We start from the raw sequence: 26,337 nt of genomic DNA, 5'->3' as shown, positions 1-26,337 counted from the left end.
GTACGTACCGACGAACCGCGATGTGTGTTTCCGGTGTAGCCTTAGGTGTAGAAAAAAAATGTTGCCTTTAGAAATTTTGCCGGAAGATACGTCTCCGGAAAAAAAGCCGCCGAAAAAGAAGTCCCCCGAGGCAGCGCCCACTAGCAAAAAAAGAAAAAGAAACAAGTAAAAAAAAACCCCAAAATGAATCCTTTGGAACCTACTTGACAAAAATTTGCGCTCTTTATTGGACTCTTCCTTGACTTTGAGGATAGATGTAAGCATGAAGAAGTTTGCAGTACCAGATTACACTGTTTATTTAGCGCAGGTCATGCCTAGAAAAACCACACCATAAAGCACTTCCGCCGGTGGCTTTGCTGAAGCACCCAACGATCCCTTTCCGCCATCATCATTTATTTTTATTCTTTATGGACGCCCCACAGTGAGTAGGGGGGGGGGGTGAATATACAGGATAGATTAGTGGCCGGTCGGCAATGCCTGAGCCACTGATTTAAATGATTGTGGCTTTACCACTGTTCCATAAGTCAGTGCCCTTTAAAATCTTCAAGAGTGTTTGTGACACTGATCGCCGCCCACTTCGGTACCGTTAATTAAGGTACTCGATGGCAGCCATCAACATATTTTCCGGTGTATAGTCTGCAGGGATGAATTTTGGCTTAAAATATGTTTTTTTAGGTTGTCAGCAAGCGGTATACAATCGGGAAGGAAAACGTTTAATTGTCAAGCGCAGTAAAATTCTGGGCCTTTCATAGACAGCATAGAACTCAGGCCTAAAGCCCGCCAAGATCACTTTCCCCGAGCCTGTCGGCATAAATCAAATCAAACATTTCGGATTCGACAAAGCCTCGCCAGTGTCGTCATCGCCATCAAAATCCGACACCTCTGTTGCAGCAGGTTCCAGTCCGGCTTTTGCAAAGCCGTTGATGAACTTCCCAATGTATACCTTCTTCTGCGGTCATTATGTATGAGGCGATACGGCGTTAAGCTGGAACCGCATGGCGCGGTTTCCGCGAGCGAAAAACGCGCCGCGCGGTGGACGCCCGCGTTGCCGTCAACGCGCGAGCACCCGCACGAAAAAAGGGAAGCGGCGCCTTCGCGGCCCGTTTTCCGGGTTGCCAGACAACGTAACTCCCAACGACATGAATTGTCCCTGCTACCGCATATGTAATATGCACTTAAACTTACACAACACTGCAATAGAAATAATCTTAGTGTAATTACATAACGCCATTTTTTTCCGAAGTATATTTATCAAGCTTAATTTCAAGCAGGAAGAGTGTGTGCGAAACTGCGACTATGTACTTTCTGCATGCCAAGAGGCCGCTGCTTGTTTACAACTCGACATATAAATGGAGTGTCGGGCGCTTACTACAGAGCAGAAGAGGCGATTGCTACTGTTAAGAGGGATGCTGATTCTGAAGCAAGACTGCTTTCTCCATTTTCGATGAACACGATGCGCGCACGAAACAGTAGCACGAGTTTTTCACGTGCGCGCCGATTCTGCAGAGCGAAAAAAAAAATGCGCCGAAGAGGTTCCGTCGAGATGCGCAGAGAGTAGGGCCATCTAGTGGCAAAACCAAAAACCAAAAATGCCACGTGACCAAATACCACGTGACTTGAAATCTGATTGGCGGACGCGCCCCGGACGCGCCGCGCGAGGCGTTTTTTTCTCCTCCGAGTAGGAGCACGCGGCGGCGCGATTTCGTGACGGATCATACTGGGCACGCGTCAAAATGACGCGCGCGTCCCACCATCCGCGCGTCAATCGCGCCTTAAATTGCGCCATGCGGTTCCGCCTTATGGGAGCTGATTTCATTAGAGAGTTATAGCATATCGTTACCGTGTTTACGTTACCGTGTTACCGGACTTTCCGGTTAGCGCGGCGCACGCCAGAAGACGTTTTAGCGTACCGTCTCGATCTCCTGTAAAGGCGGAACCGCATGGCGCGTTTTCCGCGAGCGAAAAACGCGACGGCCGGTGGACGCCCGCGTTGCCGTCAACGCGCGAGCACCCGAGGGGAGCGGCGCCTTCGCGGCGCGTTTTCCGGGTTGCCAGACAACGTAACTCCCAACGACATGAATTGTCCCTGCTACCGCATATGTATTATGCCCTTAAACTTACACAACACTGCAATAGAAATAATCTAAGTGTAATTACACAACGACATTTTTTTTCCGAAGTATATTTATCAAGCTTAATTTCAAGCAGGAAGAGTGTGTGCGAAACTGCGACTATGTACTTTCTGCATGCCAAGAGGCCGCTGCTTGTTTACAACTCGACATAGAAAATGGAGTGTCGGGCGCTTACTACAGAGCAGAAGAGGCGGTCGCGTATATCCCACAGGACGCGGCGCCTCTCCACTTCCGTGATAAGGGCCTCGTTGAAGACTGCTTTCTCCATTTTCGATGAACACGATGCGCGCACGAAACAGTAGCACGTGTTTTTCACGTGCGCGCCGGTTCTGCAGAGCGAAAAAAAAATGCGCCGAAGAGGTTCCGTCGAGATGCGCAGAGAGTAGGGCCATCTAGTGGCAAAACCAAAAACCAAAAATGCCACGTGACCAAATACCACGTGACTTACTTGAAATCTGATTGGCGGACGCGCCCCGGACGCGCCGCGCGAGGCGTTTTTTTCTCCTCCGAGTAGGAGCACGCGGCGGCGCGATTTCGTGACGGATCATACTGGGCACGCGTCAAAATGACGCGCGCGTCCCACCATCCGCGCGTCAATCGCGCCTGAAATCGCGCCATGCGGTTCCGCCTTAAAGGCGGAACCGCATGGCGCGTTTTCCGCGAGCGAAAAACGCGACGCGCGGTGGACGCCCCGCGTTGCCGTCAACGCGCGAGCACCCGCACGTAAAAAGGGGAGCGGCGCGTTTTCCGGGTTGCCAGACAACGTAACTCCCAACGACATGAATTGTCCCTGCTACCGCATATGTAATATGCCCTTAAACTTACACAACACTGCAATAGAAATAATCTAAGTGTAATTACACAACGACATTTTTTTTTCCGAAGTATATTTATCAAGCTTAATTTCAAGCAGGAAGAGAGTGTGCGAAACTGCGACTATGTACTTTCTGCATGCCAAGAGGCCGCTGCTTGCTTACAACTCGACATAGAAAATGGAGTGTCGGGCGCTTACTACAGAGCAGAAGAGGCGGTCGCGTATATCCCACAGGACGCGACGCCTCTCCACTTCCGTGATAAGGGCCTCGTTGAAGACTGCTTTCTCCATTTTCGATGAACACGATGCGCGCACGAAACAGTAGCACGTGTTTTTCACGTGCGCGCCGGTTCTGCAGAGCGAAAAAAAAAATGCGCCGAAGAGGTTCCGTCGAGATGCGCAGAGAGTAGGGCCATCTAGTGGCAAAACCAAAAACCAAAAATGCCACATGACCAAATACCACGTGACTTACTTGAAATCTGATTGGCGGACGCGCCCCGGACGCGCCGCGCGAGGCGTTTTTTTCTACTCCGAGCAGCAGCACGCGGCGGCGCGATTTCGTGACGGATCATACTGGGCACGCGTCAAAATGACGCGCGCGTCCCACCATCCGCGCGTCAATCGCGCCTTGCGGTTCCGCCTTTATGGGAGCTGATTTCATTAGAGAGTTATAGCATATCGTTACCGTGTTTACGTTACCGTGTTACCGGACGCCGGACTTTCCGGTTAGCGCGGCGCACGCCAGAAGACGTTTTAGCGTACCGTCTCGATCTCCTGTAACGAGTTACCCTAAAGCTGGAACCGCATGGCGCGTTTTCCGCGAGCGAAAAACGCGACGCGCGTGGACGCCCGCGTTGCCGTCAACGCGCGAGCACCCGCACGAAAAAAGGGAAGCGGCGCCTTCGCGGCGCGTTTTCCGGGTTGCCAGACAACGTAACTCCCAACGACATGAATTGTCCCTGCTACCGCATTTGTAATATGCACTTAAACTTACACAACACTGCAATAGAAATAATCTTAGTGTAATTACATTTTTTCCGAAGTATATTTATCAAGCTTAATTTCAAGCAGGAAGAGTGTGTGCGAAACTGCGACTATGTACTTTCTGCATGCCAAGAGGCCGCTGCTTGTTTACAACTCGACATAGAAAATGGAGTGTCGGGCGCTTACTACAGAGCAGAAGAGGCGATTGCTACTGTTAAGAGGGATGCTGATTATGAAGCAAGACTGCTTTCTCCATTTTCGATGAACACGATGCGCGCACGAAACAGTAGCACGTGTTTTTCACGTGCGCGCCGGTTCTGCAGAGCGAAAAAAAAAATGCGCCGAAGAGGCTCCGTCGAGATGCGCAGAGAGTAGGGCCATCTAGTGGCAAAACCAAAAACCAAAAATGCCACGTGACCAAATACCACGTGACTTACTTGAAATCTGATTGGCGGACGCGCCCGGGACGCGCCGCGAGAGGCGTTTTTTTCTACTCCGAGCAGCAGCACGCGGCGGCGCGATTTCGTGCTGGGCACGCGTCAAAACGACGCGCGCGTCCCAGTATCCGCGCGTCAATCGCGCCTGAATCGCGCCATGCGGTTCCGCCTTAAGGCTAAAACGACTGGTGATGATGGCAGATGCCCAGCTTTTATTGCAAACAAAAATACGGGTGCATTGCCATCCTTTCTATGAAGTGAGACGCTACATGCACTTTAATAATCTTTTTTTTTCTGCATCTAAAGACGTACCGGCTGCACTTCAGCTAATTAACAGCCGACTCAGCGGCTTTTCATATGTGCCCGTGAAGCTAGGCACCTTTGCCTCCCTGGCCAGTTGACAATTTCACTACGTACACCTCAGTAAGCTTGCATACGCAGCGCCCGTTGCGTTGCAAGCGCGGTAAAAAAGCGCAACTCGACACCTGTTTGCCGTGCCGCATCGTCGCTTCTTTGTGTGTTTGGATGTGAACACTGTGGCGCCATCTAGTGACAGTGAGTTAAAGCGCGCCAACCGGGCTGGAGAAACTTTATTTTCTGCAATTACTGATGAATGTAGCGATGGAATTACCAGTCTTTTTTTTTTCTAGGAAAAAAATCGTGAAAAAAAGAAAATGTTACATCGGGCACAAAACTGAAAAGCTGCAGTGTAGTCGTTGCTACTTGGCTATGTACACTATTGTGCGTGTTTATCGTGAAGACTTTCAAAAACTTCCCCGCCTTACGCTGGCTCATTTTGGGTGAAACTGCACACAGAGCTTGCGTATTATGGTAACTTTTGTATCGCAGCAAGTTTGACAACGGTACTTACTGAGTTAAGCCGTGCATGATGCGAAAACGTAATCATCTACGTTGAGATCGGTGAACCAAAACCCGCAGACGACGTTTTTTCGCTGAAGAGTGGCAATGGCGCCATCTCTTTTCGGCAGTGGAAAGCGTCACAACAAGGCCGCCGAGACGAGTGTTGCAAACAATAATCTTTGAAAGGTAAAGCCTCGTAAAATCTGTTGTTCAGATATTTTTTCCCGCTCAATTAGTCGGAAATGTAAGCGCTTCAGTTGAAGCAGACGAAACAGCCGGAACAGCATAATCAAAGGGCCCGTGCTTCTTGCAACGCTCGCCTCGGCGGCCTTGTCGTTACTCTATCGATTGCCGAAAACAGATGGCACCACTGCTGCCATTCAGCGAAAAAACGTCGTCTGCGGGTTTTGGTTCGCCGATCTCTACGTAGACGATTACGTTTTCGCATCACGCATGGCTCAACTAAGTAAGTAGCGTTGCCAAACTTGCTACGATACAAAAGTTACCATAATACGCAAGCTCTGTGTGCAGTTTCATCGCGAACGAGCCAGCGGTTGAAGGGGGGGGGGGGATTTTGAAAGTCTTCGCGATAAAAACGCACAATAATGTACACGACATACAGTTAGGCTTAACTGCTCAAATATCGGCAAATTTATCTAAAAAATGTGGCCTAGTTGTTACTCAAACCTCGACGTATGGGTGAGAGTCTGCAAATCAAAAGCGAATGCCTTAATTTATAGCGAGAAATGGCGCCGAAGAACGAGGCAGCGGTGCTGTATTTTGTCCGAAGCGGCCGTGCAGGGCGCCGCCATGTTTGTTTACGAGCGAACGCCGAACGCTAACTCTCCGCAATGCTAAAAGAGAGTTATAGCATATCGTTACCGTGTTTACGTTACCGTTTACCGGTCCCGGCAATCGACGTCTGCGCATGCGCCGCCACTTACCGGCCCGCAAGCACTTTACGGAATCTCTTTTAACGTTGCGGAGAGTTAGCGTTCGCTCGTAAATAAACATGGCGGCGCCCTGCACGGCCGCTACGGACCAAATACAGCACCGCCGCCGCGTTCTTTGGCGCCATTTCTCGCTATACATGAAGACATTCGCTTTTAATTTGCAAACTCTCACTCATACGTCGAGATTTGAGTAACAAGTAGGCCACGTTTTTGAAATTATTTGCCGATTTTTGAGCAGTTAAGCCTGACGTGTATATAGCCAAATAGCGACGACTACACTGCAGCTCTCAGTTTTGTGCCTGATTTACCATTATCCTATATTTTCATGATTTTTTTCCTAGGAAAAAAAGACTGGTAATTCTCTTGGTATATTCATCAGTAATTGCAGAAAATAAAAAGTTTCTCCGGCCAAAAGTTGGCGCACTTTAACTTACTGCCACTTGATGGCGCCACAGTGTTCACATTCAAACACACATAGAAGTGACGATGCGGCTCAGCAAACCGGTGTCATAGTTGTGTTTTTTTTTTACAGCGCTCGCAAAGCAATGTGCGCTGTGTATGCAAGCTTACTGAGGTCTACGTAGTGAAATTGTCTACTGGCCAGGGTAGGCAATGGTGTCTAGCTTCACGGGCACATTTGAAAAGCTGAGTCAGCTGTTAGCTCAAGTGTGGTCGGTACGTGTTTATATGAAGAGAAAAAGATTATTAAAGTGTAGCATTTCACTTCATAGAAATGTTTGCAATGCATCCGTATTTTTTTTTATCATTAAAAGCTGGGCATCTGCAATCATCATCGCTCGTTTAGCCTTACGGTAACTTGTTACGGAGGAGACGGTACGCTAGAACGTCTTCTGGCGTGCGCCGCGCTAACCGGAAAATCTGGCTTCCGGTAACACGGTAAACGGTAATGTAAACACGGTAAAGATATGCTATAGAGAGTTATAGCATATCGTATAGCATAGGTATAACATCGTATATATCGTATAGGTATAGCATATCGAATGCTATGACAATCCAAGTCGGCCGTCATCACCTTCGACGGTCCCATAGTCCTGAAGCAAGTCATCTATTATGGAGGCGAGATGTGGTGCTACCCGTATCGCCCCACGCGGCAGGCATGCTACATCTGCTGTCAACAAGGCCATCGGTCAGACGTGTGCCCGAATCCGGAAGCCAAGGCGTGCAAGCAATGCGGCACGCAACATCCGGCGGAGGGCCACCAATGCACAGCCACGTCACCGGAGCCAAGAAGTGCAAGGACAAACTGAAGAAGACTAGAGAACTGCGCAACAACCACAGCGGCAGCGGAGGCGGCGGCGGCAGCCACGACGGCAGACGACGCAGTCGGGACGACCGCGGAAAGAATCCGCGTTGGTTCAGCTCTGAGGGGGATACCTCGCGGAGCCGTTCGAGATCCCGGGCGTCACGGAGCCGGTCGAGGAGCCGTTCACGGTCCTTCCCGCCCCTGGTGCCTCTGGTTGGCCAGCAACAACAGCAGCAAAAGCAGAAGAAACCCGCAAGGAACACTGGAGTCAAGGTGAGCTGGGGAGCAGGAAATCCTTGGTTTGCTTCGCACTCGGGTGGGGAAGCTAAACAGAACACAAATACAAACAACAATAACGCGCCCAAGCAGCAGGAGGACGCGAACGAAGTTATCACAGCCCTAAGACGCGAACTAGAGCTCGCCCGTGTCAGACAGAGCGAGCTAGAACGCCAGGTAGCCGAGCTCACGAAGACAGTTAGGGAACAGAGACCAAACAGCCCTCGGCAGCCGCAACCCGAGCAAATCCAACTGCCACCCTCGCCGCAAGCAGCCAATGAGGATTTCAACAACTTCAAAGCTGAAATGCAGCAGATGATGCAGCAGATGATGCAACAGATGCAGCTGCAAATTATAGAGATACGGAGCTCAATCCGCAAGCAAAAATTCACTGAGAATATTAGAGAGAAGGCATATCACCGTCCCGCGCTGGCGGCCCTCGCCAACACGACAACAACCAAAACGGAAGCTTAAACATGGCCAACAAAACCTTAAGCAAACAAGAAAACCTAGAAATTTGGCAATGGAACTGCAGAGGCTATAAGAGGAAGCAAGACCTACTTCAACAGTACATTCACACACAGCAAACGCCACCCGACATTATAGTGCTTCAGGAAACGGGCATCACCCCAACCCTAGGAGGATACACGTGCTACGAAACCCAGGAAAAAGGAAGGACGGCAATCCTAGTCAACAAAGCGATCATAGCCATAAGCCACGACAGGATAGCTGCAATGGACATAGAGCATGTGATCATAGAAATTCTTCCACAGAAACAGAGGAAAAGGGGCAGCATTTTCATCGTTAATACCTACAGCCCGCCGAAACAGAGGAAAGCCAAATTCCAAGAGGTTTTTCAAGGCACCAGCAAACTTGCAAAGGGCAACACGCTAGTCGTCTTAGGCGTTTTTAATGCCCGGGATAAAAGCTGGGGATACAAGAATTTCAATGTTAAAGGAAAGGCATTAGCGGAAGCGGCAGAAACTGCCGGCTACAATTTACTCACAGACCCAGAGACTCCGACCAGAATAGGCAACAGTGTCAGTACCGACACCTGCCCGGACCTCACCTTCATTAAGGGTACGGGACAGGCGCAATGGGAAAACCTGATGGAAAATCTGGGGAGTGACCACTACATAATCAAAACCCAAGTGGCCTCCGACCGACTAAAGCGGCAACTAGGCACGGCTAAAATCACAGACTGGAACGCCTTTAGAGAAGCATGCGACGAACACCTCATCAAAGGAGGGATTCAGTCGATAGAAGAATGGGGAAACATACTCAAGCAAAGGCAAAATTAGCACACCAAAGAGATCAAGAGAACAACACAGACACCCGAAGTAGACGCCAGGCTCCTTAGGCTATGGGAAGCCAGACGTGGTCTAATCAAGAGGTGGAAGAAACAGAAACACAACAGGAAGCTCAAACTTAAAATAGCAGAAATCACAACGAAAGCAGAGGAGTACGCAGTACAGTTGGCGAAAACGAACTGGCAGCAATTCAGTGACTCCCTCAACGGAACTCTGAGCACAGCTAGGACATGGCATATCCTGAAAGCGCTCATCGATCCGACCAAAACCAAAGCAGAAAACAATAAAGCAATATACCGATTAATCCACCAGTTCGAAGGAACCGATGAAGAACTCCTGGACAAAGTGCGCATCAAGTGCTTCGGGGACACAAACCCGAGAACCTATGCAAGAGATTATCGGAAGAAAGAAAATCCAAACCTAGATAGACCCATTACACGAGAAGAAGTCTATGCAGCAATTCGAAGCACAACTAGGAATACGGCAGCGGGTGCGGACAAAATCAACAACGCACTCATCCGCAACCTCAGTGACGAGCTAGTCGGAGAATTAATCGATTTCCTCAACAAGCACTGGGCAGCGGAGACCGTTCCTGAGGATTGGAAGCATGCAGAGGTGGTTATTATTCCAAAACCGGGTAAAAAGCTACAAATCGAAAACCTAAGACCCATCTCCCTCACATCGTGCCTCGGCAAGCTGTACGAGAGAGTGGTAACATTAAGGCTACAGCAATACATGGAGGACCACGAACTCTATCCCCACAGTATGTTCGGATTCAGGGCGAAGCTGTCGACCCAAGACGTACTTCTACAAATCAAAGAAGGAGTTCTAAGTAACGTCCCTAGGGACGGAGAGAACGTAATAATGGCACTGGATATCAAAGGAGCTTTTGACAACGTAAGCCACGAAGCCATCCTGGCAGGCCTGGACGATCTGAACTGCGGCAGGAGGGTCTTCGATTACGTCAAAGCTTTCCTCTCAGATAGAACAGCGACGATAGGGCTGGGAGAACTCCGTTCGGAGAAGTTCCACACCCCTAACAAGGGAACTCCCCAGGGCTCGGTCATCTCACCTACGCTTTTTAACGTTGCAATGATCAGCCTTGCAAAACAACTTAAGGAAGTCGAAGGAATACACCATGCCGTGTATGCCGACGACATCACCATCTGGACAAATACGGGCTCACTAAAAGAAAAGGAAGAAAGACTACAGGAGGCCGCGACCTGCGTAGAGAACTACGTAAAAGCGAGAGGGCTAGCATGCTCCACCGAAAAATCAGAACTGCTCAGAGTCTGGAGAGGGAAACAAAACCGCACAGTCCCGAACAGCGACGAGCTTAGGCTCAACGTCAACCTAGAGGGAAAACCCATACCAGAGAAAACACTCATAAGAATCTTGGGCATGTGGATACAATCAAACCAACGGTGTACACATGCACTTGCTCTACTCAAAGCTTCCACTCTACAAGTTGCCCGCATGATCACGCGCGTCTCCCATAAACGCTCGGGCATGCGAGAAGAAGACACGCTAAAGCTGGTCAGGAGCCTGGTGATCAGCCGAGTCACCTACAGTCTTCCATACTACAACCCAATCAAAAGCGAAATCCAACAGATTGATGCGATTATACGCAAAGCATGCAAAACAGCACTCCATCTACCGCAATGCACATCCACAGAGAAGCTTCTAGCACTAGGACTTCATAACAACTTTGAAGAACTAAGAGAGGCACAACACGTCGCCCAGTTGCAGAGACTACAGCAGACTCCGTCTGGCAGGGAGCTTCTGCAGAAGTTGGGATGCAACGAACAAATACAAGAAATCCAGCGAACCGCGACTATCCCGGACGGCATACGAGGCACAATTAGAGTGACCCCCATCCCCAAGAACATGGACCCCAACCTACACGAAGAACGCAGAAAGGCGAGAGCCGAGTACATCCAAAAATCACTAGCCCGCCAGACAACAACGGTGTATGTGGACGCAGCCACCTACCCCAGAAGGACGGGACAAAGCAACCCCAACGCGGTAGCGGCTGTGATAAACTCGGACATGCGGGAAATCATCAGCGCGTCGCTACGGGACTGCATGGTAGTCGAGGCTGGAGAAGTGGCCGTCGCTCTAGCGGCAGCGGAGGGCTACCGGACTAAGCGATCCTTAACAATACTAACCGACTCTCAAACGGCATGCCGAAACTTCATGTTAGGTAGAATAGGTCACAAAGCGCTCCGCATACTCCGCTCTGGGGACCGACCCAAACAAAGCACAGAAGAAGAACCAATAAAACATACGATGGTATGGACGCCGGGACACGCGGGAGTGGAAGGCAACCAAGCGGTCGACAGGGTAGCTCGAGGGTACACTTTCTACCGAGCTCCCTCCACAAGCGACCTCGAGGAAGCCGAACCTGTCCCTAGAGATTACTCGGCAATCTTAAACCACTACAAGGGCTGCAGGAAACGGTACCCCCCACCACATAAATCTCTCTCCAGGGAAGACGCCGTCGCCTGGAGGTTGCTACAGACGGGCTCATACCCGAATCTAAATACACTCAACAAAATACAGCCAACGCAATAAACAGACAAATGCCCATGGTGCCATGAAACACCCACGCTCTATCACATAACGTGGGCCTGCCAGAAAATAGAGGTGGCACCAAAAATACCAAACCCGAGTGCGGAGCAATGGGAAGGAATGCTCTCCAGCGACCGTCAGGACGTCCAACTTGGGCTAATCCGGCGAGCACAGCTGGAAGCGGCATCCAGCGGAGCCCTGGACTAGGGGCAGACGACCATTGCTAAGAAGACGGACGATACACCTGACTCCGCCAAATTGCTCACCTACTCTCTACAGCTCAATAAACGTTTTCCTTCCTTCCTTCCTTCCTTCCTTCCTTCCTTCCTTCCTTCCTTCCTTCCTTCCTTCCTTCCTTCCTTCCTTCCTTCCTTCCTTCCTTCCTTCCTTCCTTCCTTCCTTCCTTCCTTCCTTCCTTCCTTCCTTCCTTCCTTCCTTCCTTCCTTCCCTGTTAGCAGACTATACTGCACTTTCAGCGCTACAACACACCATGTCATCATATGCTTATAACTTTGTGAGAAGACAAAAAATGGAGGAAGAGTAAACAAAGTGCTACTCAGCTATAAGCTTGACAGGGCCCCACTCCTTATAAGCAGCTACTTGAACCAGCACAAACAAGAAAAAAATTAAAGGAACCCGATCGTCACATGCATGATCTAACAACAGTACAGTAAAATGCTACTGCAACAGCTCAAATCCTGCTCACTAGCATCACCACTTAACTGAGTTTGTTCACAGCACTTATCATTTTTTAGAGATTTTTTTGCCCTTTACACATTTGTGGCATACTTGTCGGTGCAACCTGTGAAAATCAAACTGCAATACATGCGCTGAGCACAAACACGCACAGAAACAAATCCACAAGCACCACTACCAAGACCTGAAACAAAATTCCGCTCCCTCCCTGTTTACAGTATGGAGACAAGAAAAATAAAATGACCGACGAACCTTATACGCGTGTCGTGCACAAGGGCGAGATATACGCTCACACGCGTCATATACAACACCACAACACATGCCACGAATATCCAGCGCTCGGCATATGAAGCACTCGCCATCGAAACTCGTCGCAAGGTTGGAAATAAAAGGACAGACTATTACCGAAGTGACAAGCACTGTACACAACAAACACACGTGGCGAAAGTAAATCAGAACACCTACAATCACGGCAATCTGTCGATGAACATTTTCCACTCGGTTAAAGGCGTGACGACTCGACGCGGTCAGGCGTCGCGCCTCTACTCTCAAGTTTCTGAAACGCACCAGTAGTACTTGCATGGTGGCGAAAACACCTGGGCCGTCAAAGAAGATATTACCGCACCAGATCGCATTTATCACTCATTTTCTTTTTTTCAGGAAGGATGCACTCGCATGCAAAACGTTCCGCTGCCTTCCTTCGACGTGAAACGAAGCTTAATGGCGAACTACTTTCTTCGTTTGTTGTGAATGTTCTTCACACAAAATACCAAACAAGTGGTACCCAAAGATGCACGAGATACTCATTCGTTGACCACAAAGGCCATCTTATCGGCGAAAGGCGCTTGACGGCGAAAAAAAAAAACTGAAAAAAGCGCACATGTGCACACACACTTCCCGCCAGCAACTTTCCGTGGTTTAAACTTTGGCGCTACTCGCGATAGGCGAACTGCTTTCTGTGACGTCACCAGTAACCGCTAATATTTTCACTGATATTTTAAAATTTTATTTAGGCGTATTATTTCTTCACGCGGATTTGTTTTCAATGTATAAAAATTTTCTTGATAACAGTGATAATCTTGTAGTTTTCTCGGGCGCCAGGTTTTGATAGCGGCAGATGCGAGCACATGGTGAAGAGCGACAGACCGGCGTCACTGGAGAGTTTCTGGTTGAGTGGCGGCGAAGATATATTTGTTGGAATTTGTTTCCACAACAGCGGCACGATGACGATTTGGCGTCAAGTGTTCAGTCGTCAGATGCGCCAACGGGAAGGTGAGTATAGCTTACTTTCATTTCTTACGGCCCATAGTTTCGTTATGCACTGGAAGGGTTGTTTGGGTTTGACGCGCAATGTTTGACCGCCATGCCTCGACCGCAAGACGCTAAAGCCCGTGAGAGAGCTTCACGGGAGACCAGAAAAGCTACTGAACTCCTCAGTTATCGCGGGCAGGGCAGTTATGTGAGAAAACAATGAACGTGGAACACAGAAGCGAGCAGTCGAGTGAAATCGGCGCCTGCGGAGCGACAACTCGGCTAAGTGGTAGCGATGATTCAATGAGCGAAGAATCTTATTGTCCGGAGCCAAGGCATGAATGGGGTGGCCATGGCAGAGACACTTCGCTTGCCACACTCGTTGGCGAGAGCTCGTTAGGTGTTGGCACTTCCGAATTGCAAGACAACGGCCCTGAAGGCAAAAATGGGCAAGAGCATTTTCAGGATTCCTTGCGGCAGTGGGCTGTAGAGCATGGCATTAAAAGGTGGGCGTTGGCAGGTCTTCTCAAGTTGTTAAGGAGTCAAGATGGGTTTTCTCACTTGCCAAAGGATGGGCGCACACTGCTACGCACCCCTCGCCAACCACGCGGCCAGTTCCCCATCACTACAATGGAACCAGGAGAATACTGCCATTTTGGACTTGCTGCTGGACTTCAACATTCACTGTGCCATGTGCAAGATCTTCCAGCTGTGCTACCTCTAGTTTTCAACATAGACGGCTTACCTTTATCAAAGAGTTCAAAGATGCAGCTATGGCCGATCCAGTGTATGGTGCATGGCTGTGGTAATATGGCACCCTTCCTTGTCGGTGCCTTTGCCGGAACTTCGAAGCCGGCGTCTTCAAACGAAGTCTTGAAGGCTTTCGTTCATGAGCTCCAAACAGTGCTGTCACAAGGCATCGAAGTCAATGGCAGGGCTTTTCAAGTGCATTTACAGTCAATTGTTTGTGATGCTCCTGCCCGAGCCTTTATAACCATGACGAAAGGTCACACAGGTTATAACGGCTGCCCCAAGTGTACAGTTGAGGGCACCTACTTTGATGGAAGAGTTGTGTTTCTAGATTTAAACTGTCCATTACGCACAGATGTGAGTTTCAGGTAGCAGCATGATGCAGAGCACCACGAGGGAGACTCAGTCCTGTTAAATTTGCCTTTTGACATTGTGCAAGATGTGCCGCTGGACTATATGCATGTTGTGCTGCTTGGGGTGGTTAACAAATTGCTGACCTTGTGGACTTCAGGTCCACTAGCTGTTCGCATGGGCCCGCTGAATCGTTGCACTTTCATTTCAATGAAAAGAGCTTGAAATTAAGGCGGCATATTCCTTCAGAGTTCCCTCGAAAATCAAGAGGGCTTGATGAAGTTGATCGGTGGAAGGCGGTCGAGTTCAAGCTCTTTTTGTTTTACACTGGACCTTTTCTTCTGAAGTTCTGTTTGCCAGATTGCCTCTATCAACACTTCTTGTTCCTTCATGCTTCCCTGTAAGTACTTGCAAACAAACAGCTATGTCAGAAACATGCAAATTATGCTGAACAGCTAATCCGGTATTTTGTTTCTCATTTTTCTGAACTGTATGGTAACCGTCATTGTTCGTATAACATTCACTGCCTTATACACCTCTCGTCTGATGCTCAACGGCATGGTGAGCTAGATTCTTATAGTGCTTTCTCCTTTGAAAGCAAAATGCAAACATTGAAGAGACAGATTCGCAGGCATGGGATTCCATTAGAGCTGCGCAGCAACAGGATGGTGGTAGGACGGTCGAAGCCACCTCAATAGCCTCCTCACTGTGAAGAGCCAGTGAAACTCTCTCGTCCTCACCGTGGAGGACTCCTTCTGCCAGAATGTTCCCCTCCCGAGTACCAAGCCCTAATATATAAGAACTTCATCGTTTCTCTTAGCGAAAGAGACAATTGCTTCATGCAGAATGGCCATGTTGTTGTAGCCAGAAACATTGCTCACATGAAGGGCTCAAATGAGCCATGCATTATTGGTCAGGAATTCCTTTTGAAGGAAGACTTGTACTGTACGCCTTTGGAGTCATCGAGGCTTGGAATATATGTTGTGTCACGTTTGTCAGAGCCAAAGCCTTTCTCTTTGTGTGAAGTGAGAAAGATGGTGAAGATGCCTTGGGATGACAAATATGTAGTCTTTCCTGAGCTCCACACGGCTTAATGCCGCACCGTTCAGGTTTGATTTCAATTCAACTATATACGAGTGGCTGTGACAGCACTGTTAGTATAGCAACACATGAAGCTTAAAAATGAAATATAGTAATTTTATGGTTTATCAATTTAAATATCTACAGTGCCTAACCTAGCCCGTCTCAGGAGTCGAAATGACAAAGCACCAAGAAATCTTCTGCAGCGACTCACTGATTTTGGCGTTTGGCTACTGATCCGCAAGGTCACGGGTTCGATCCTGGCCATGGTGATCGTATTTTGATGAAGACGTTATACAAAAACTACAGTGCTGTCTGAGGTCAGCACATCTTAAAGAACCAGTGGTCTAAATTCAGAGCCCACCAATACGATAGCTCCCATAGCCCATGTGTCACATCGGGACAAACTTTAATATTTATTGGCAAAGAATCAAGAAGCAGTGCGGTTTCGGCATGCCTGATTGACCAATGCTGAACTTTATCACAGTCATCGTTTGATGGTTGAAACCAAAACTGAAGCAGTATAAGATAATGAAATCAATTAAAAATTAGTGGAATCATGATGTAGGCAAATACCACTTGGTGATGCATGCATACTTTTTCTCATGCATCATAAAAAAGAAAATGGGCAGTTAAAATTGGTGCCTTTAGTCCTATAATAAGCCTGAAAAGTATCCGTGCTTGTAAAGCCAGCTGCAAGCTATTCTTCATTTGATTTTGTTCTGGAATTTTAATTTTCAGATGGCATACGCGATCGTTGAATTTACCGAACTCGATCAGGTTGAAGTTCTACCAGCCTTGTGGATTGAAGACAACAAGTGTGCATGGCCCGAAAAGTTGAAAGGGGACAGGGTTACCAGTATGGTAAAAAAGGCAGCGATCCCAGATGTGCTATGGAAACGGTTTGACATCACTGTGAAGGGTCTGTTTGGTACTTACAAATTCAAAAGCAGTAAAGTAGCTTTCACTGAAAATCACATATGCAAGACAATTGAGACAATTGTTTCTTTTCAGCAACATATGACAAGGCACGCAAGAAACTAGAACGGAGCCAGTACACGTCAGAGTTGAGTAGTGACAGTGAAACACCAAACAGAAAAAAGCATTAGGAGGCCACCACCACAATGGTCAACGGATGAAGACACAGGGCTGGCCCCAGCAAAAAAAAAAAAAAATGCGACGAAGAATTCCTGCTGTCCCCAGTAGCTTTCCTCAAGGTAATTGGCTGTTGAGTTGCACTGTGATCCTGTTTGATATAGTTAGGCATGTATTGCGAATGAGTTGCTTTTCATGACTACCAAGTTTTTGTGAATGGTCCACACACCAGACGCCTTCAGTTAATTGATCTGACTTTGCTTTAACTTCTAGTTTGTTTGAATAGAAGCTTTGGTTTTTGCCAACATCAGATATATCAGAAAGGCTCCCCTAAATTAAAACATAATTTGAGGAAATTCTCGATCTCCTTATAGCTATAACTGTCAATAGCCAGTTGTATTAGTTTTGCAAAGAAATAAACAAAACATCAGCACTTCTGGAACAGTGCACAAAAATATGCTTCAGGGCTTCTGGTGGTCAAATTCTTAGGGGAATCTCTCAAGGTAAATTTGTAATAAGGGAGTAATTACTCATTAGCATCCACCCGAACGCAGCCATACGGCTACAAAAGAAAGTATGCAGCTTTCTCAGAAGCTTCACAGTTGAAGAAAAATTCGTTCTGGTCCGGGGTTCGAACCTAGGACCACTGCTTCACCGGAGCAGCCGCTCTACCAACTGAGCTAACCGGGACGACAAGCTTATGCTAGGGCGAGAGAGGGCTATCGCTTCCCAGTGCCTAGCGTCCGCACTAAAGAAGTCCTGCCACCATGCCATGCACTCCAGCTTTGCATCTCAGGTGTCCAGGCTGCAGAATGCAGGCTTCCCGGCTCCCCTGATTCTCTCCGTGACGCAGACCTTGCTGAAAAAGCTGAAGGGCAGCAATGAAAACAACAGACCTAAAAAAAAGGCTGGAAAGGCCGGAAGTTGTACCCTACGTACACCACACCTCTCATAATCTCAAGAAGGTGGCCAATAAGTACGGCGTCAACGTGGTATTTTCAGCGCCGCGAAAACTAGCCGGAATGTGCTCACGCATTGGGAGAAAGAAAATGCAAGAGTGCGCCATCAGACACCGAACGCCACTTGTTGGCAGCAAGAAAGGAGTGGTGTACGAGTTCCCGCTTACATGCGGGAAGGTGTACGTAGGACAGACCGGCCGGTGTCTTAATGAGCACCTGCTTGAACACAAGAATTCATTGAATAAGAAAGGAGCCCATCTTCCAGACGACTGCCAAGCATGCTCGAAAGAGAAACGTATAGTCTGCAAGCCCCGACTGCCTGAATGCAAAGTGCTACTGAAAAGCCGAGATAAGACCGAACGTGAGCTCGTGGAAGCCTTTTATATCAAGAAACGAGGTGACAATTGCATCAGTGATTCCTCGGTTATTATCCGGCACAGTGAAATGATGTTTCTTGAGGCATATCTGTGAAAGGTAGATGTTTGTCAAATTGAGATTAAGAGCATAGATAAGGTCAGAGGCTATATATACGCTCTTCCCTGAATAAACCCTGTTGAAAATGTAGCGCTCGTCCTGTTCCTTTCCTCGTCTGTGTTGCCAGTTTGCGCTCTTATGTCTTTCACTATTATATTTAATGAACTGCTAAACTGTGACGATTCTTATGGGAGTCTGGACTTCCATTGTGGTAAATCTTAAAACGAAACTGCATTTTGTGTGTAGGTACAAGCAAGGTTCAAGAGGACCAAGCAAGCTTTGCTGACAACTGCAGTGTAGATGGTAACCACTTTAGCTTTATATAGGCATTGCTTTTCAAGATTCTTCATGTTATAATTAGGCTCAGCTTATACATCCTTGCATGTGAAGAAGGTTTGACAAAATTGTGTTGTAATGTCATGTATGCTGTGCATACAGGTGGTAGGGAGTCGAGAGGGTCATCATTAGAAGCCTTGGAGGAAACTGCAGTCATAGGTAAGCTTGTGTAATGAAATACCATTAAAATATTCATTTTGGTAACTTGAGCTTGTGCTCTTATACCGTGTAATAAAGTAACGTTCCAGGGATACTGCTGCCATGGGCAATATGCGTTACTGGTACTGCATCATAAACGTCGGTGAAGAATGCCATGTTTCCGGGTTAGCTTGTGCAATTCCATTTGAGTGGGCCAGCTTGAACATTGAGTCACGGATGTAGAAAGACGAGACACATCGCTTACTTTTCAATTTAATGAAGATAGTCAAGACCAAGAGGGATGAAAAATTAGCAGTGGTTGACTGCGTTTAAACCAAGTTTGTCGAGTGATAGCAACTACGAAATCTAGAATTGCACCACAAGACAACACACAGGCACTGCTCGGCGCCATCCGTGTTCGCATCGAGAGCTCACAGCGACCTTGGATGCAACCGGTGCCTCTAGTGGTAGCGGCATGAAAGACAGACCTTGGCAGTTCATTTCAGTTTACGCTCCTGGCTGTGCCGCTGACAGCCGCTCTTTGTTTTCACTCCGCAATTCTCCAAGAAATTTGACCTTGGCCGAGCTTGAAGGTTAGCTTGGTGGAATGAGGCATTTTCTGGGTTTGTAACTGAATTGGTGAAGCTATCGCTCTAAAACACATTGCATGGGGAATGGTGACGGGAGGCAACGCACATGACAAAATGAGTGGAATGTAAGAGCTAGCTTATGTTCTACTCGTGTGTCATGCACATGACCAGTTCCCAGTGTCTTTATTCCATTTAGTCTCGCCTATCTTTACTAAGGTTAAAAGTCGGCAATGTTTTAGCAGGCCCACTAAAGTGGAATGTAAATGGCCTTTCAGGAATTTGCATTCAATTTTGGTGTTAGCCCTGGCCTTGCTTCTAAGGCCTTTGTGCAATAACTGGATAAGTAGGATAAGTCATTTAAAGAATAACAAAAGGAACGTAACCAGATTTTGGTTTAACAGCATTGTTTACTGTGTGTGGAGCTAGACTTCAAAAGTAGTGTGCACTTTTGAGGGTATGTTTGCAGTCCTGTATTCTAGATATTTCTTATTTTTAGTCAACTTCACTGCAAACTGCTAGAAAACAATTTACGCTTGTTTGTACTCTGTCCATGGAATCAAGCAGTCCTGATGTTTCCTATTAAGGTGCATTTTATGAACAGGGTTTCTTCATCTGCTTTTATTGTCTTAATTTTCATTTCTGCGTGTGACTGTCATCTAATGCTGCTGCTTGCTATCTCGCTCTTCCATACGATAAGGCTCCTTTTGCATTCCCCTGGCAGAATTATTTTTTCCTTTAGTAGTGGTGTGCACCTACTGGTGTGTGTTAATTGAAAATAAATTTTCAGATGGGAGGAGTGCTCAGGAGGCAACTTGGGCTGATCAAGGTATTGTGCATTTTTTTGTTGCTTACAGCTTGGGAATTTTATTTAGAGGTCTCCTCGGCACAAGCTGCAATCTCGAGGTCCAAATTCTACTCACTCCAAATTGACATTCGACGTATATTTAAATAGTCATGCATTGTTCACCAACATTTCTTTGAGAAAGCATTGTAAGCCAACACGCACTTACATCCACAATGGCTCAGTGGCTGTGACCGGAGCCTCCCACTAAAGCTCCTTCATAGTCCGAGTCGCTCTGGGACGTTAAACCCCCCCCCCCCCCCCCCCCCGAAATGCAAACCATCAGCTGCTTTGATGTTCGGCTACTGATCCCAAATCATGGCCACAGCGGCCACTTTTCAGTGGAGGTTAAATGCAAAAATGGCTGTGTGCTATGCATGTGATATTGCACGTTAAAGGGCTCCAAATGGTCGAATTTATTTTACAGCCGTCCGCTGTGGCCTCCCTTATAGTCCACTTTCAGCTCCAGGCCATTAAACCCTGCATGCTACCAATATATATGCACCTTTGCAGTGGCAATTTGTTGAGCACTAAGCAATTTTAATAGATTCCCACTAGATATGATAAACAATTATGCAAGCTAAATTTTGGATTGTGAATAATATTAAGCACGTTGACCCAGTGCAGAAGAAATTAATTGCATTTGCCTATTGAATAATCATTCCCTATTGTTATTCTCAGCTGTGTAACAATTTTACTTAGTATTGCAGTTCTTGCCTAGTTTTTAATTCTGTGTTAAAGCAATGGTCATTTTTCATTGCAGAAGTTACGCAGTTTTAATCGAGCACTAAACAGGTTGCACGAAAGATTACAGAATGCAGTACTTTGCCTTCTCGTTCTCATTGTGAATCAACTCTTTAGCACTACTTATTTGCGTTTTCAATTTGCGAATAAAAAAGTTTGTGGTAAAGTAGTGCCTGATACGAATGGTTGCGTAAACTTGTGTTTTGCCCTCTTTATTTTTTACCAGAATTCAAGCAACATGTTATAAGACTCCTCAACATTGTTCGCTTCCCACAACAGCAACGTGGAGAGATGCTAAATCATATATATGGAGTCCTTCCGAGTCGCAGCATCGTCACTGAGGCTCCTCTCATCGAACTACCTTTCAAAACACTTGAGGACCTCTTGGCATTCGACAAGAAATTGGAAAACGAAAAGGGTGCAACTCTGGTATATTTTTCTCACCAGAGTAGCCATAGGTACTGTTACTAATTAGTATGAAAAGGACACTGAGATGTACTGCGTTCTAATGATCATGAGGCAGTTTTCATGAAAGCCAGAAAAGCTCAAGAAATGAAATGCAGGCATTGCTTGCACAGCCTTTCTTGTTTGCAAATTTACATAATATCAAGACAGTTTTGCACACGATTCCTGAGGCAGTGCTACACTGCCTTTCATTTCTTAACCGGGATCAGTCTTGTTTACCTTGACATTGGGAGTTTAAATCGGATTGAGGGAATTTTAAAATGCTATTTTCTCAGCAACAAATGTCTTTTGCTGCCAACAAAACATAAACATAGCCTAAAAGAGCCAGCCATACATTGTATTTTTAGAAGGTCTTTTAGAGGGTCAGGAATAGTCTTGCATAAAAACAAAGAATGCAGCTTTGTATCGAATTTATCTTGCTGTATAATCAAGCGATTGTATTATGCATCTTTTGTGTAGGGTAGGTGTTAACATCACAGCTGTTGTTTACCTTTCAAACTTCTGCTGCTGCCATGTAGCGGTCCTCTGGGCCATTGTCAAACTTTGTGCACATATCTTAGCTCAGGGGTGACCATCGAAGTTTTCCCGGTAGACAACATTTCTTTGAGTGATTAAATCTGTCTACATTGTACCAAATCTGTGTTACACTCTTTCATCACGTCAGCAGCACACCTTTCTTAAACTAATTTCTGTAAAGGCCTGAGGTCCTGAGGGTGACGAATGAGGTATATCCATCACATGCATCATGTTTTGTCGCGGTTTTTATGCAGGCACGTGAGCTGCGCCAGCTTGGTGGCAGAGACGTCGGCACAGCAACCAAGCGAATGCTTGTCTACCTAATGAATGATGAAGTAGCTACGAACTTTTCATGGATTGGCAAGAAGGGGAAATTGAGTTTTTCAGCTTTGAAGTCTGCGGCTGTCATAATCGGTGAGTGCAATTTTCAATACTGCTTAAGATTCGCCCACCGCGGTGGCTGAGTAGATATGGTGCTCGGCTGCTGGCCCGAAAGACATTCATTCGATCCTAGCCGCAGTCACATTTCGATGGAGGCGGAATGGTTTAGGCCCGTGTACTGTGCGATGTCAGTACGTAAGAACCCCAGGTGCTCAAAATTATCTGGAGCCCTCCACTACGGCGAGTCCATCATAGCCCGAATCGCTTTGGGATGTTAAACCGCATGAAAGCAAACTGCTTAGGACTCTGCCAAAGACATTCCTGCAGACAGTAATGATATCTAGGGTGCCTCTGTTTCTTAATCAGCCACAAACTCTCATGTAATGTAAAAAGTAATGTTCGATTTAATATTTGAAGACAAGTTTTGATTGTTTTTTGGATGAGCACACAGTAATTCAAGAGTAGGGCTCAATTCTTTGTCATGCTGAGCAACTCTTATTTGTCTTGATTATTGCACTGATGCCTGCATAAGTTCCGGCTACAATGGAACAGGAAAATTCTAAAATTTCGGCAGCCGTAAGCATGCAGCTGCGAATTGCAGCTGTACTTTGTGCTTTCACAATCTTTACTGTTCATCATGAAACATCAGGCTGCACTTTTGCATTCTGTGGGCACCTGTACATTCACCGAGGCTGTTTATTCAAACATTCCTATGATGTACGTATGCCACTGCATGATGGAGAACCATTGTATGGCTGATGTGTTTGTGTAAAGGTCGTTAAAGGCGTAGGTTCTTCAGTTATGTTCCCAGAGTATTAATTTTTTCTGCCACACTCATTTTCAAGTAGTAAGGGACAATTCATCAGAATTTTTTTTTTCACTTCATAAGTGTTTGTTTGGAAAGCATCACCTTTTAGTGCGCATCTTGCATCAGTAATCTCAAGAAAGAAAATCTGCAAGGAAATTGCGTTGAAATTATCATACATATGTATTTAATATATTCTTTGCAGCTGTTGGAAAGCAAGTGACGAATGGGGGGAATTGTTACGCTGTCGAGGAGTGCATCAAGTCCTGGTTGCGCCATGCACCGGAGAGACATGCCATGTGGAAGAAGAAGAACCTGTCGGAAGCCGATGCTACAGGTATTCTATTTATGCTACTCTTAAAATCCCTTGGAAATGTTTCTAGGGGCTTCAAGGAGTGACAGGACAGGCATACTGCTTCTTAGAAAACCTTTACGTATGCATGCATTTGTAATGCGGTGCATGATAAAACAAATCTAATAACTTGACAGAAATTTGATTGGTCAAAGCTTGTGCATGCTTTGTTGTGCACAGTGTTTCACCATGGAATTAGTCAAAGCATGGGCCAATATGACCACTCATCATTGTAATGAAATAGTTACATCAGTTTATCGAAGCTGAACAACATCATTATTTTATTTCCACTAAGTCAGAAAAAGCCATACCATAGGGCTCACAGTATAATAAAAAGTAGCGATGGTTTAACAGGAATTGTGCTTTGGCAGGCTACTCTAGGTACTTAGCAGACGGGTAGGGAATTGAAGGGTTCATGACGAAACACGCATGAAGAAAATCATTGGTGCCAATGAAAGCATAGGAAAAAGTTTCTTTATTTTTGGTGTTAATTGATGGGAAATCAGTGGAGTAACCATTTTTTACTAGAAAGGTAGGTATAATTGATTACCTAGTGAAGAAAACAACCACCTTGCTGTTGGTGGTATCCAAACCAATGACTTCCACATGTCACATGCAGGCCTCTACAAATGCAGGGATCTACGAAATGATCTATAATGAAGGAAAATTTGAAAATTGGTTTTTGGGAAAGGAAATGGCACAGTATCTGTTGCGCATTTTGGTGGACACCTGAACAGAGCTGCCCTAAGGGAAGGGATAAAGGAGGGACTGGGAGAACAAAGGAAGAGGTGCCGTAGTGGAGGGCTCCAGAATAATTTGGACTACCTGGGATCTGAACTGACATCCAGCAGCAGAGGAGCACCGTTGCGTTTTCCATCTCTGGGATCAGTAGCCGCAGAGCGCCCTAGCAGGTTTGATCTGCTTTCTAGGGTGTTTATGTTGCATGTAAATGTCGGGAGTGACCAGGATTCCCTTTGGATCCCACTGGTGGCATGTGGTTTTTTTTATTATTCATTCTAATCAGTTGTTTTTAGGTAAAAAAGTGTTTATGCTGCCAATTCTCCATTGCTCAAGGCCAGAAATAAATATAATATAACATTCCCCTATGTTTTCATCACTTCAGTGCCTTTTGGTTTTCTGTACTGTAGGTACTTTGTTAAAGTACTGTTGTTCTGTGGCTGCTTTCAACTGCCACAGCTCTTAGCTGGTAGAATGAAACACTGTGGAGATAACAAATGCAGAGACATCTCTACCAAGTTTTTTTCAAATGAACAACCAAATTTCAGGTTTTCATTAGCATGTTCAATAGAAAAAAAATATTCTTGGTGCAAATCTGACTTCCAAAATTTTTGCCCAAACTGTGTAGCATTGAAGAAATCCTGTATGCACTGATATTTTCAGATTTGCATATCATTTTATGCCCAAGTGTTGCGTATGATATCTGATGATTACAGCCTTTTTTCACTAAAGCTAGGTGAAATATTACTAAGGAACACAGTGCTAAAGTAAAGGGAGAGCGAGCACACATAAGCGCTGCATAGCAGCCGAATGAATCTGTAGCTTGAGTGCATAAATACATCTGAAGAAGGCTTGCGTAGAGGCAGAAAAATAAATCACCAAAAGCAAAGGCACTTGGGCTCGTCATTCAGGAATTAATAAGATACACTCATTTGGGGCTGGACAGGGAGATGCAGAAAAAACATCACCATAAATAAAGGCACTAGGGCTGGCCATTCAGGAATTAAGATACACTCACTCGTAGCCTTCTTCATCGCAGAAGCCTTGTTCATATGTATTTATGTTCTCGCGCAGTAAATGCATTCAGTTGCTAATCAGCACTCACGTGTCTGTTCTCTTCTATCCTGTTTCTTTAGTGCTGTGTTCCTTCATAATGTTTAGTCAACTCTTTTCAGCAACGTACCTTAATGCAAGAATGCAACGTGCCATCCGCATACCTGTTTATGGGCATTTGGAAAACTCATATGTTGGGCAGTAACTTTGGAATCTGGCTTATCTGATGTGATGCTCTTGCTTTCATTTACCAGGGAAGGCTGCAAGTCAGCGTACCACCTACACTCACGAATCAGCTGCCGAGTCCATTGACTCTGAATGAGTTTGGAGCCGATGCTTTTGCAAGCTTGTACTTCATTGAATAAAATTTTTGTCTTCATCACTATGCTTCTAAATGTGCTATTCCTGCATGCATGCTTCCTTTGGTTACAGGTATTTTTTCAGAAATATTTTGGCTGATGAGACATTGTCAAATCCTTGACTGTTACTCTCCAACCAATGGTATATGTTTATTCTGTGCGTGTTCAGTGCAGGTGCAGGCCTGCACAATAAGTGTCTGCTAAACCTTATTCATTTCAGTAAGGCGCAATGTATTGCTGTTCTCTAGTGTACTGTAGGCCGACTTCTATACATAGAGATGTCGCAGTGTACAAACATATTAAGGAAGGTTCTTGCATCTTAAACATGCTCTGTACTGCAGTATGATTGGAGGGAAGCTCTTTGAGTGGCCCAGTTGTATGTAGTTGTAATATTAATTTGTATGCAGCCATTGAAACCACTAGTCGTGGAGGTCTAATTGTGAGCGAACCTTAACAGCTTGCAGTACACCAGTTCGGCTGGATTGCAGCTTTGAATGGCCTGGTCGTGTAGTTGTAATCATTTATATGCACTAGCTGGTATCAAGAAAACTATGCTGTGTCAAGGCATAGTTTGCTTAATACCAGCTAGCGCATATAAATGATTACAACTAACCGACCAGGCCATTCAAAGATGCAATCCAGCCAAACTGGTGTACTGCAAGCTGTTATAAGGTTCGCTCACAAATAGACCTCCACTAGTGGTTTCTATGGCTGCATGCACGCAGCAGCGATATACGTTCTTAGTCCGACTATGGACAAAG

General features: G+C 46.3%; 1 pseudogene; it reads left to right on the top strand.

Annotated features, from left to right (window-relative positions):
- The first annotated feature begins 7,298 nt into the window (after window positions 1-7,298).
- Window positions 7,299-25,539, top strand: LOC144113740 (uncharacterized; annotated as a pseudogene).
- The last annotated feature ends 798 nt before the right edge of the window (window positions 25,540-26,337 follow it).

The sequence above is a fragment of the Amblyomma americanum genome, chromosome 1, assembly GCF_052857255.1.
Source record: "Amblyomma americanum isolate KBUSLIRL-KWMA chromosome 1, ASM5285725v1, whole genome shotgun sequence".
Classification (NCBI taxonomy): Eukaryota; Metazoa; Arthropoda; class Arachnida; order Ixodida; family Ixodidae; genus Amblyomma; species Amblyomma americanum.
The sequence above is the reverse complement of the archived record's forward strand: the minus strand, read 5'-3'. Positions and strand labels throughout refer to the sequence as shown.